Source organism: Mytilus trossulus, chromosome 4 (genome assembly GCF_036588685.1).
Source record: "Mytilus trossulus isolate FHL-02 chromosome 4, PNRI_Mtr1.1.1.hap1, whole genome shotgun sequence".
NCBI classification, from domain to species: domain Eukaryota; kingdom Metazoa; phylum Mollusca; class Bivalvia; order Mytilida; family Mytilidae; genus Mytilus; species Mytilus trossulus.
In genome coordinates, this window is record NC_086376.1 from 95105497 (window position 1) to 95115466 (window position 9970).

Here is a 9970-nt window from a genome sequence, read left to right on the forward strand (position 1 = left end):
AGGCGAACTAAAGTTAGAGAACAGAAAACAATTTTGGGACGTACAGACGGACAAGTGTAACACTTATAATGCCTTCTTCACTACGACAGAGGCATAGTGATACAGATATCACTTTGCACCAAAATATATAAATTGAAATTGAAATTGATTTATTGTTATTGACTTAACACTACAGCTTTCATCTACTGCGAATTAACACTATAGCTTTCATCAACTGCGAATTCTCTAATTGCAATGCTTTGTGTCTTGTTTTTATGTTAGTTGCTTTTGTACCTTGTGTCTATTACGTGCCTGTCGTAAGTGATTAGAAACCTTATTTATCTTATCATTCAATGATGCTGTGACATAGTTATATAAGGTGTCTAAAGAAACCTTAAATCTCAGACTGTATCTTCCTAAATCATCATTGATACCAGGAATAACATCTGAACGCTTATTTGAAGACTTATTAGTGACGCTCGAAAAGATGTAAGGCCGAGATAAATAATAAGAAGAGTATTTAGGACCCACAATTTCGAAAGGTTTTGCAAAATACAGCTAAGGTTATCGATCCACGAAATCAACATTCCTTTAGCATTTAGAGAAAATCAAAGTTTTGTAAACAGTAAATTTATAATATCGTTAGTGCCAAAAAAAACCAACCCCAACCCTCCAACTTACAACACCAATTTGCCTGATCAATGATTTATCTTACTATTCTCTGATGTCATAACATAGAAGATACGTCTGTCAGTTAACAGGTTCTGTGAATATTTAACAAAAACGTTTACATTAAAAAAAATTATATCAAAAATATAATACTATATGAAGATATAAAAAAAATAAAAAGTTAAAAAGGCCAAATAAAGTACGAACTAAAGTTATATATTACTTGGGTAAAAAAAACTTAGATTTCGAAAATGTCAAAGTTTTTAACAGGACAGTGACTCAAAAACGTAAGCAAAAATGAAACAGATAGAGGCCAGAATATCGAAAATGATTACCGTGCTTGAAGGTCACATGTCAAGCTCTGACTGCCGTGTCCTAATTTTGAAGAGAAAAGGGAAAGTTCGAAATCACGAGTCGAGTGCAATTAATATTTATGCATGCACGTGGTATTTTTCACATGTATTCATTTCTGAAAGCAAAGAAGGTCTTCAATCCTGTTTAAATTCTCTAAAAACATACTGTGATAGATGGAAGCTAAATGTCAATTTAAATAAAACAAAAATTATGATCTTCAGTAAAGGTAAAGATTTTAAAAAATTTCATTTTTTTTATGATAACAAAGAAATTGAAATTGTTGAGAAATATAAATATCTGGTTATTATCATTTACTTTAATGGAAATTTTAAACATGCTGCAGCACACTTATACAAACAAAGCCTAAAGGCACTTTTTTCTCTGCATTCTAAGACATTTGGATTCAATACTATAGATCATAAACTAAAATTAAAACTTTTTGATACTCTTATAAAACCCATATATATATCTTTATTCTCAATAAACCATCATTTTGACAAGGTATAGAGAAATACACAATATTATGTACATTATTTACAATATATACAATATTCAATAAATACATTTAGTAAAAGACATGTTACAAAAATAATTAATAGGGTGGCGTCACACTAGATAAAGCCAGGAGTTCACACAGATTTATTTATAATTTTGATAAATTTGCAGAGTTTACTCAACTTAACCTTCTTTTTTGATGACATTGATAATTTATATTTTAAAATATTTGGCTTTGTGTAGCTATACTTTTCAATGTAATTTTTCCTCTCCTGTTCAAAAAATTTGCATTCCAAAATAAAGTGAAATTCATCCCCGAGTTCATTGTTTTTACACAGAGTACAGTTTCTATTTTGTCTGCTGGTGTTTAGCCATCTACCAGCTTCAATGGGTAATTTATGATTAGTCGTTCTAAATCTGCAAAATTCTACAAGATTTTTGTTATCTAAAATATCTAAATAAGCTTCAGAACTAAAACTATCTTTAAATACTTTGTATTTATAGCTTTTGGTGATTCTTCTGACAGTAAGTGCCAATTCTGTTCAAATTGATCTTTAAGGTTTCTACTAACTGTAAGACGTAGCCAATTCAAATTAATAAAAGTTTGTGAATTCCAAATATATGTTAGGCCACATTCATTCAAAATATTTTTTATGTTATCTAACCATAAAAATTTATCTCCATTTACAAATGACAATTGAAAACATAAGTTATAGACAACTTTTGACAATTTTGACTCCTTTCCAGAAAGAATTTTACCCCAGAATGATATCATTCTATTTTTTATGTCAATTTCTAGAGGATATCTTCCAAGTGCGCCATATATCATATACGATGGTGTAGAAGATTTTAAATAAAAGAGCAATTTGCAAAATTTTAGGTGGACTTTTTCGATTATTTCATTATTATAAGTACTTATGGATCTGAAATATGGATTAGTGACTACAATATAAAAGACTCAAATATTGATAAATTACCTTTTGAAAAAATTCATAATAAATTTTGTAAAAATATTTTAGGAGTTCACAAGAGAAGTTCAAATATGGCAGTGAAGTGTGAATTAGGAAGACAACCTACTTTGAATCATATACTAACCCTAGCCCTTAAATATTATGATCGACTTAAACAGCTTCCATCTTACAGATTGCTTAGTGAAACATATAAATTAGATCATTCATTATATACTGATGGACACAGATCTTGGCACAAATTTATCTCTAACTCTATTGAAAAATATAATTTAACAGACAATAATCTCAATTTAAAGAACTTAAAGGAAAATATTAATAACCAACATTCTAATAACACTTTGCATAATCTAGAAAAATTACGTTCAATTGAACAAGACAATAAATTACATTTCTATGCCAATATTTATTCAGAAGAATTTATATTGCAAAATTATCTATCTTATAAATGTTCTCCTAATATAACAAGAAATCTTACAAAATTAAGAATTTGTTCCCACCCTCTTTTGATTGAAAAGGGTAGATATTTCAGACCAAAAATTAAGAGAGAAAACAGAATATGCTCTAAATGCAATCAAATAGAAGATGAAAAACATTTCCTTATTTATTGCAAAAAAATTGAAAATTATAGAAAACAACTATTTAATAAACTTAATTTTAATTCACAAGATCTGTGCCCTGAAAAAGTTATGGAAACCATTATTAGTTTACTTAACCCACAAAATATTGATGATACAAAAAATATATGCCATTACATACAATTATGCTTTGAATCTTTGTAATTTTATTCATTTAACCTTGATTTGATATTTTGTCATACATAATATATATTTATTCATGTGATGTAATATCATGTTAATGTGGGGGAAGACATCATTATACTTGTATTGATTTTCCTGATTTAATAAAAACTTGAAAAACTTGAAACATTTCTGGTCAGTCATCTAAAATATTGTGGTAATCAGAAGATAACCTGCTGTGGAGACACATAAACAAGTGTTTGAATAAATTATTTAACAATATAAACTGTTTAACTGTTTAGTCTTTTGCCTAATGTTCTAAATTTCTCTTTAGTATCAAACCCTTTGACCTTTTAATTACCAATTGGGGATGCTGGCATAATGTATTTATATGACTTAATCTCCCAAATAGTGGTCAATAACATGTGAACTAAACAAATAACTAATTTCAGAACTACCGCCAAGTTGTTACCACTAAATTCTGGCCATGCTAATTCTTATCTTTATAAATTCTAATCATTGAAATAAGAATGTATATGTCACTGTTACAATTTACAGGGCATTTTTCTATTCTACACAGCTTATTTTTCATAGGTACTATTTCTGTACTAAAAATGTGTAGTACTTTCCTTTCAATAATTTGTACTATTTCTTTACTTTAAAATTATTGCAATATTTAGGTACCTATATTTTACAGTGATTGATTTGTATCGAAAGTTTTATTACAGAATTAATACCAACAATATTCCATGTTTGCAAATAAACTTTAAAAAAATTAGAAATAGTAAAACTTTCCAAACGGTGTTATCAAAAACCTGTAGTACTTAAATTGCAAGTACAAACAAAGAACTGTAAAATACTAATTAAATAGTTGACATAACATAGGTTTCTGACACAGAATGAATGTGGTCTAAGAACTTAAACTTAAAAAAATTAAATTGGACATTTACCTATTATGGTCCAATATCCAAAATCTAAATACATGGTTAGATTCAGCGTATCGTAGAATCCCAAAAATTCAATTTTTTATGACATCAAATAATGGTCAATTTTATACCCTTTAGACCTCAATGTGGACCAATTTGATAACCGGGCCCAAATATTAAAAATCTAAATACATGGTTAGATTCAGCATATTGAAAATGGAACTCCATATATTCATTTTTTGTTGAAATAAACAAAGTTTAATTTTTGACCCATTGGACCTAAATGTAGATCAATTTGAAAACGGAACAATACTGTGCAATTGAATATTTCTTGCTATTGCGCAAAACCGTGAAATTGAAAATTTCCTGCTTTTGCACAATATTGTGCAATTACATATTTATTGCTATTGCGCAATACTGTACAATTGAAGATTTCTTGCTATTGCACAATACTGTGCAATTGAAAATTTCTTGTTATTGCACAATACTGTGCAATTGAAGATTTCTTGTTATTGCACAATACTGTGCAATTGAAAATTTCTTGCTATTGCCCAATACTACACAGCAATTGAAGATTTCTTGCTATTGCGGAATATTGTGCAATTGAAAATTTCTTGCTATTGCACAATACTTAATATGATAATTTTGGACCAACTTGAAAACTGGGCACATAATCAAAAATCTAAGTACATGTTAAGATTCAGCATATCAAAGAACTCCAAGAATTCAATTTTTGTTAAAATCAAGCTAAGTTTAATTTTGGACACTTTGGACTTGAATGTAGACCAATTTGAAAACTGGACAAAAAATTAAGAATCTGAATACACCGTTAGATTTGGCATATCAAAGAACCCAAATAATTAATTTTTTGATGAAATCAAGCAAAGTTTAATTTTGGACCCTTTTGGCCCCTAATTCGTTGGGACCAAACTCCCAAAACCAATCCAAATCTTTCTTGTGTGGTCATAAACCTTGTGTTAAAATTTCATAGATTTCTATTAACTCAAACTAAAGTTATTGTTTAACCAGATGCTCCGCAGGGCGTAGCTTTATACGACCGCAGAGGTTGAACTCTGAACGGTTGGGGCAAGTATGGACACAACATTCAAGCTGGATTCAGCTCTAAATTTGGATTGTGATTAAATAGTTGACACAGCATAGGTTTCTGACACAGAATGAATTTGTTCTAATGAACTTAATTTTTTTTGTTTTCTCTTAGAGCAATTCACTATGCTGTTGAATATTAATCCTCTCAAAAAAATGTTTGAAGAAATTTTCTTTTTATTTATGAAATTTCAAATGAGAAAAATTGAACCCAATTTTTTAATCACATCCCCCTTTCCCTTATTCCAAAACTAATCTCAATTAAAATATTCTAATGGAGTTTGCAACAATAACTACTCATTTAAATACATCATAAAATATTAAGATGTAAAAAAACTGCTTGTTATCACTGAATGGTAAAGATTATTTAAATTTATCAGTTGGTAGTAAAAAGTGAATATACATTGTATATTGTATATAACAAAGATTTAAGTTGATTCTGGACAAAGAAAGATAACTCCAATTAAAAAAAAATCTTGCAATAAGATATTTCTTGCATTCTATTCTGGACAAAGAAAGATAACTCTAATTAAAAAAAAAAATTGCTATTTCACAATATTGTGAAATTAGATATTTCTTGCCATTGCACAATACTGTGCAATTGAAAAGACTTGCTATTGCACAATACTTAATATAATAATTTTAGATTCTGATTTGGACCAACTTGAAAACTGGGCCCATAATCAAAAATCTAAGTACACGTTTAGATTCAGCATATCAAAGAGGCCCAAGAATTTATTTTTTGTTAAAATCAAACTTAGTTTCATTTTGGACCCTTTGGACCTTCATGTAGGCCAATTTGAAAACGGGACCAAAAATGAAGAATCTACATACACAGTTAGATTTGGCATATCAAAGAACCCCATTTATTCAATATTTGATGAAATCAAATAAAGTTTAATTTTGGACCCAGATTTGGACCAACTTGAAAACTGGGCCAATAATCAAGAATCTAAGTACATTTTTAGATTCAACATATCAAATAACACAACCGATTCATTTTTTGTCAAAATCAAACTAAGTTTAATTTTGGACCCTTTGGACCTTAATGTAGACCAATTTGAAACATGACCAAAAGTTAAGAATCTACATACACAGTTAGATTCGGCATATCAAAGAACCCCAATTATTCAATTTTGATGAAATCAAACAAAGTTTAATTTTGGACCCTTTGGGCCCCTTTTTCCTAAACTGTTGGGACCAAAACTCCCAAAATCAATACCAACCTTCCTTTTATGGTCATAAACCTTGTGTTTAAATTTCATAGACTTCTATTTACTTATACTAACGTTATGGTGCAAAAACCAAGAAAAATGCTTATTTGGGTCCCTTTTTGGCCCCTAATTTCTAAACTGTTGGGACCTAAACTCCCAAAATCAATACCAATCTTCCTTTTGTGGTCATTAACATTGTGTTTAAATTTCATTGATTTTTATTTACTTAAACTAAAGTTATTGTGCGAAAACCAAGAATAATGCTTATTTGGGCCCTTTTTTGGGCCCTAATTCCTAAACTGTTGAAACAAAAACTCCCAAAATCAATCCCAACCTTTCTTTTGAGGTCATAAACCTTGTGTCAAAATTTCATAGATTTCTATTAACTTAAACTAAAGTTATAGTGCGAAAACCAAGAAAATGCTTATTTGGACCCTTTTTGGCCCCTAATTCCTAAAATGTTGGGACCAAAACTCCCAAAATCAATACCAACCTTCCTTTTATGGTCATAAACCTTGTGTTAAAATTTCATAGATTTCTATTCACTTTTACTAAAGTTAGAGTGCGAAAACTAAAAGTATTCGGACGACGACGACGACGACGACAACGACGACGACAACGACGACGCAGACGACGACGCCAACGTGATAGCAATATACGACGAAAATTTTTTCAAAATTTGCGGTCGTATAAAAACCAAGAAAAATGCTTATTTGAGACCTGTTTTTGGCCCCTGATTCCTAAACTGTTGAGAGTAAAACTCTCAAAATCAATCCCAACCTTCCTTTTGTGGTCATATACCTTATTTTAAAATTTCATAGATTTCTGTTTACTTATACTAAAGTTATTGTGCATAAAACCACGAAAAATGCTTACTAGTATTTTTTTACCCCTAGTTCCTGAACTGTTGGGACCAAAACACCAAAAATCAATCCCAATTTCCTTTTATGGACACAAACCTTGTGTTTAAATTTCATAGGTTTCTATTATTTTTTACTAAAGTTAGAGTGCGAAAACCAAATGTCTTCGGACGACGACGTCGACGTGATACCATTATACGACCAAAAAAATTTCACAGATGAGTGTGGATAGTATGTTTGGATGTTTGACAGTGTCTTATGACAAAAGGAGTTCTATGTTTTTCCTATATGGTGTTATTAACTGTGTTGCACGATGACAACCAATCTGAGCATTAGGAGTGTTATTTGTTAATTTTTTATGTTCAAGACGGGCATGGAGGAGACAGTAATTACATTAGTTACCAAATGATTATGATAGAATATGTTCTACATCTTTGATTTTGGATACATTTTGTAGCTAGGAGAGCAACACATAATAGGTTCCTTTTTCACGGTGTTTTTTCTTAATGGGAGATAAAATATGGCCATTAGTTTTCTCGTTTGAATTAATTTATATTGTCATTTCGGGGCCTTTTATAGCTGATTTTGCGGTATTGGCTTTGCTCATTGTTTATGGCCGTACGGTGACCTATAGTTGTTAATTTCTGTGTCGATTGGGTCTCTTGTGGATAATTGTCTCATATTGGCAATCATACCACCTCTTTTTTTATATGTATTTGCTACTTTTGGTATGGTTCTATTTATATTACTTTGTGGTGGATTGTCAGTATCATTAGTTAAATATTTTTTGTTAAAATGTCGAATTATTCCTCAGATTAGAATACATTTTTTGGTTTTAAGTAATGACAATGCCTGACATGATGTGTGGGGATAGATGACTAGGAGGTAAACTTCTGTGCTGATTTATATCAATTCTTTGATTATATCTCATCCAAAGTTGGTTTAAGCAAAGAAAAAATTTGACCAATATGAAAATGATTTCACCAAACGAACCTTTGTGAGCATGCTTCAAAGACTCATAACTGCTCCAAAAGTGATCTGATAGAATTTCAAGCATGTCCAGCCAATATTATCAACATCTACTTAATAAGTCTTAATATGTCTAAATATCTAAAACGTCATAGTATTCAAAAGGTAATGCAAAATTATTCCTTTTCATTTTTTTTGGATTATATGGATACAAATATAAGTGATTTATGTACCAATACAATATTTGTTGTGGTATATATGAAAGTGTAGAAATTAACATTATCTGTAACAATAAACAGTTAACACAGATTAAGGTTCTGATACATAATGAATGTGGTCTAATGAACTTAAAGTATTTGTTTTGCTTTGGAGCAATTCACTATGCTGTTGAATATTAAAATCCTTTCAAAAAAAAATGTTTAAAGAAATTTTTCTTTTTAATTTCTGGAATGAGAAAAATTGACCCCTCCACCATTTTTTTCACCTACTCCTTTCCCTTATTCTAAAATGATCTTATAATAAAATGAAATATTAAAAAAAGTTCAGACAGGTATTATCTTCATTCTATAAAAATCATAAACATTTAATTCCAGACAAGATCAGAACCATAAAATCATTATAATTATCAATAATTGTTATTACATACATTACATAACTTTTCGTCTAACTTCTAGACATGTTATAATATAGCTCCCTAAATTTTTTTTAAGTACAGACAGATTTTCATTAGTAAACAACCTCATTTGAAAGATGTATAAAATTAGGACAAATACAGTTTATCTCCTTGAAAAATATCTCCCTATCATTTTTGTATGCTGGACAACTGGTTATAAAATATAAATGTATAAGATGTTATAACCAGATGCTCCGCAGGTCGCAGCTTTATACGACCGCAGAGGTTGAACCCTGAACGGTTGGGACAAGTATGGACACAACATTCAAGCTGACTTCATCTCTAAATTTGGATTGTGATTAAATAGTTGACACAGCATAGGTTTTTCACACAGAATGAATGTGCTCTAATGAACTTAAAAGTTTTGTTTTGCCTTTGAGCAATTCACTATGCTGTTGAATATTTATCCTCTCCTAAAAATGTTTGAAGAAATTTTCTTTTTATTTATGAAATTTCTAATGAGAAAAATTGACCCCCCCCCCCCAATTTTGTTTCTTCACATCCCCCTATCCTTTGTTCCAAAACTGATCTCATTTCAAATTTCTAATGGAGTCTGCAACAATAATTACTCATTTAAATACATCATAAAATATTAAAATGTAAAAAAGTGCTTGTTATCACTCAATGGTAAAGATTGTTTTAATTCATCAGTTGGAAGTTAAAGTGAATATACATTGTATATTGTATAAAACAATGATTTAAGTTGATTCAACTACCTATTCTGGACAAAGAAAGATAACTCCAATTGAAATTTCTTGCTATTGCACAATATTGTGCAATTAGATATTTCTTGCTATTGCGCAATACTGTGCAATTGAAAATACTTGCTATTGCACAATACTGTGCAATAGAAGATTTCTTGTTATTGCTGAGTACTGTACAATTGAAAATTTCTTGCTATTGCACAATACTTAATATACAAATTTTAGATCCTGATTTGGACCAACGTGAAAACTGGGCCTATAATCAAAAATTTAAGTACATGTTTGGATTCAGCATATCAAAGAACCCAAAGAATT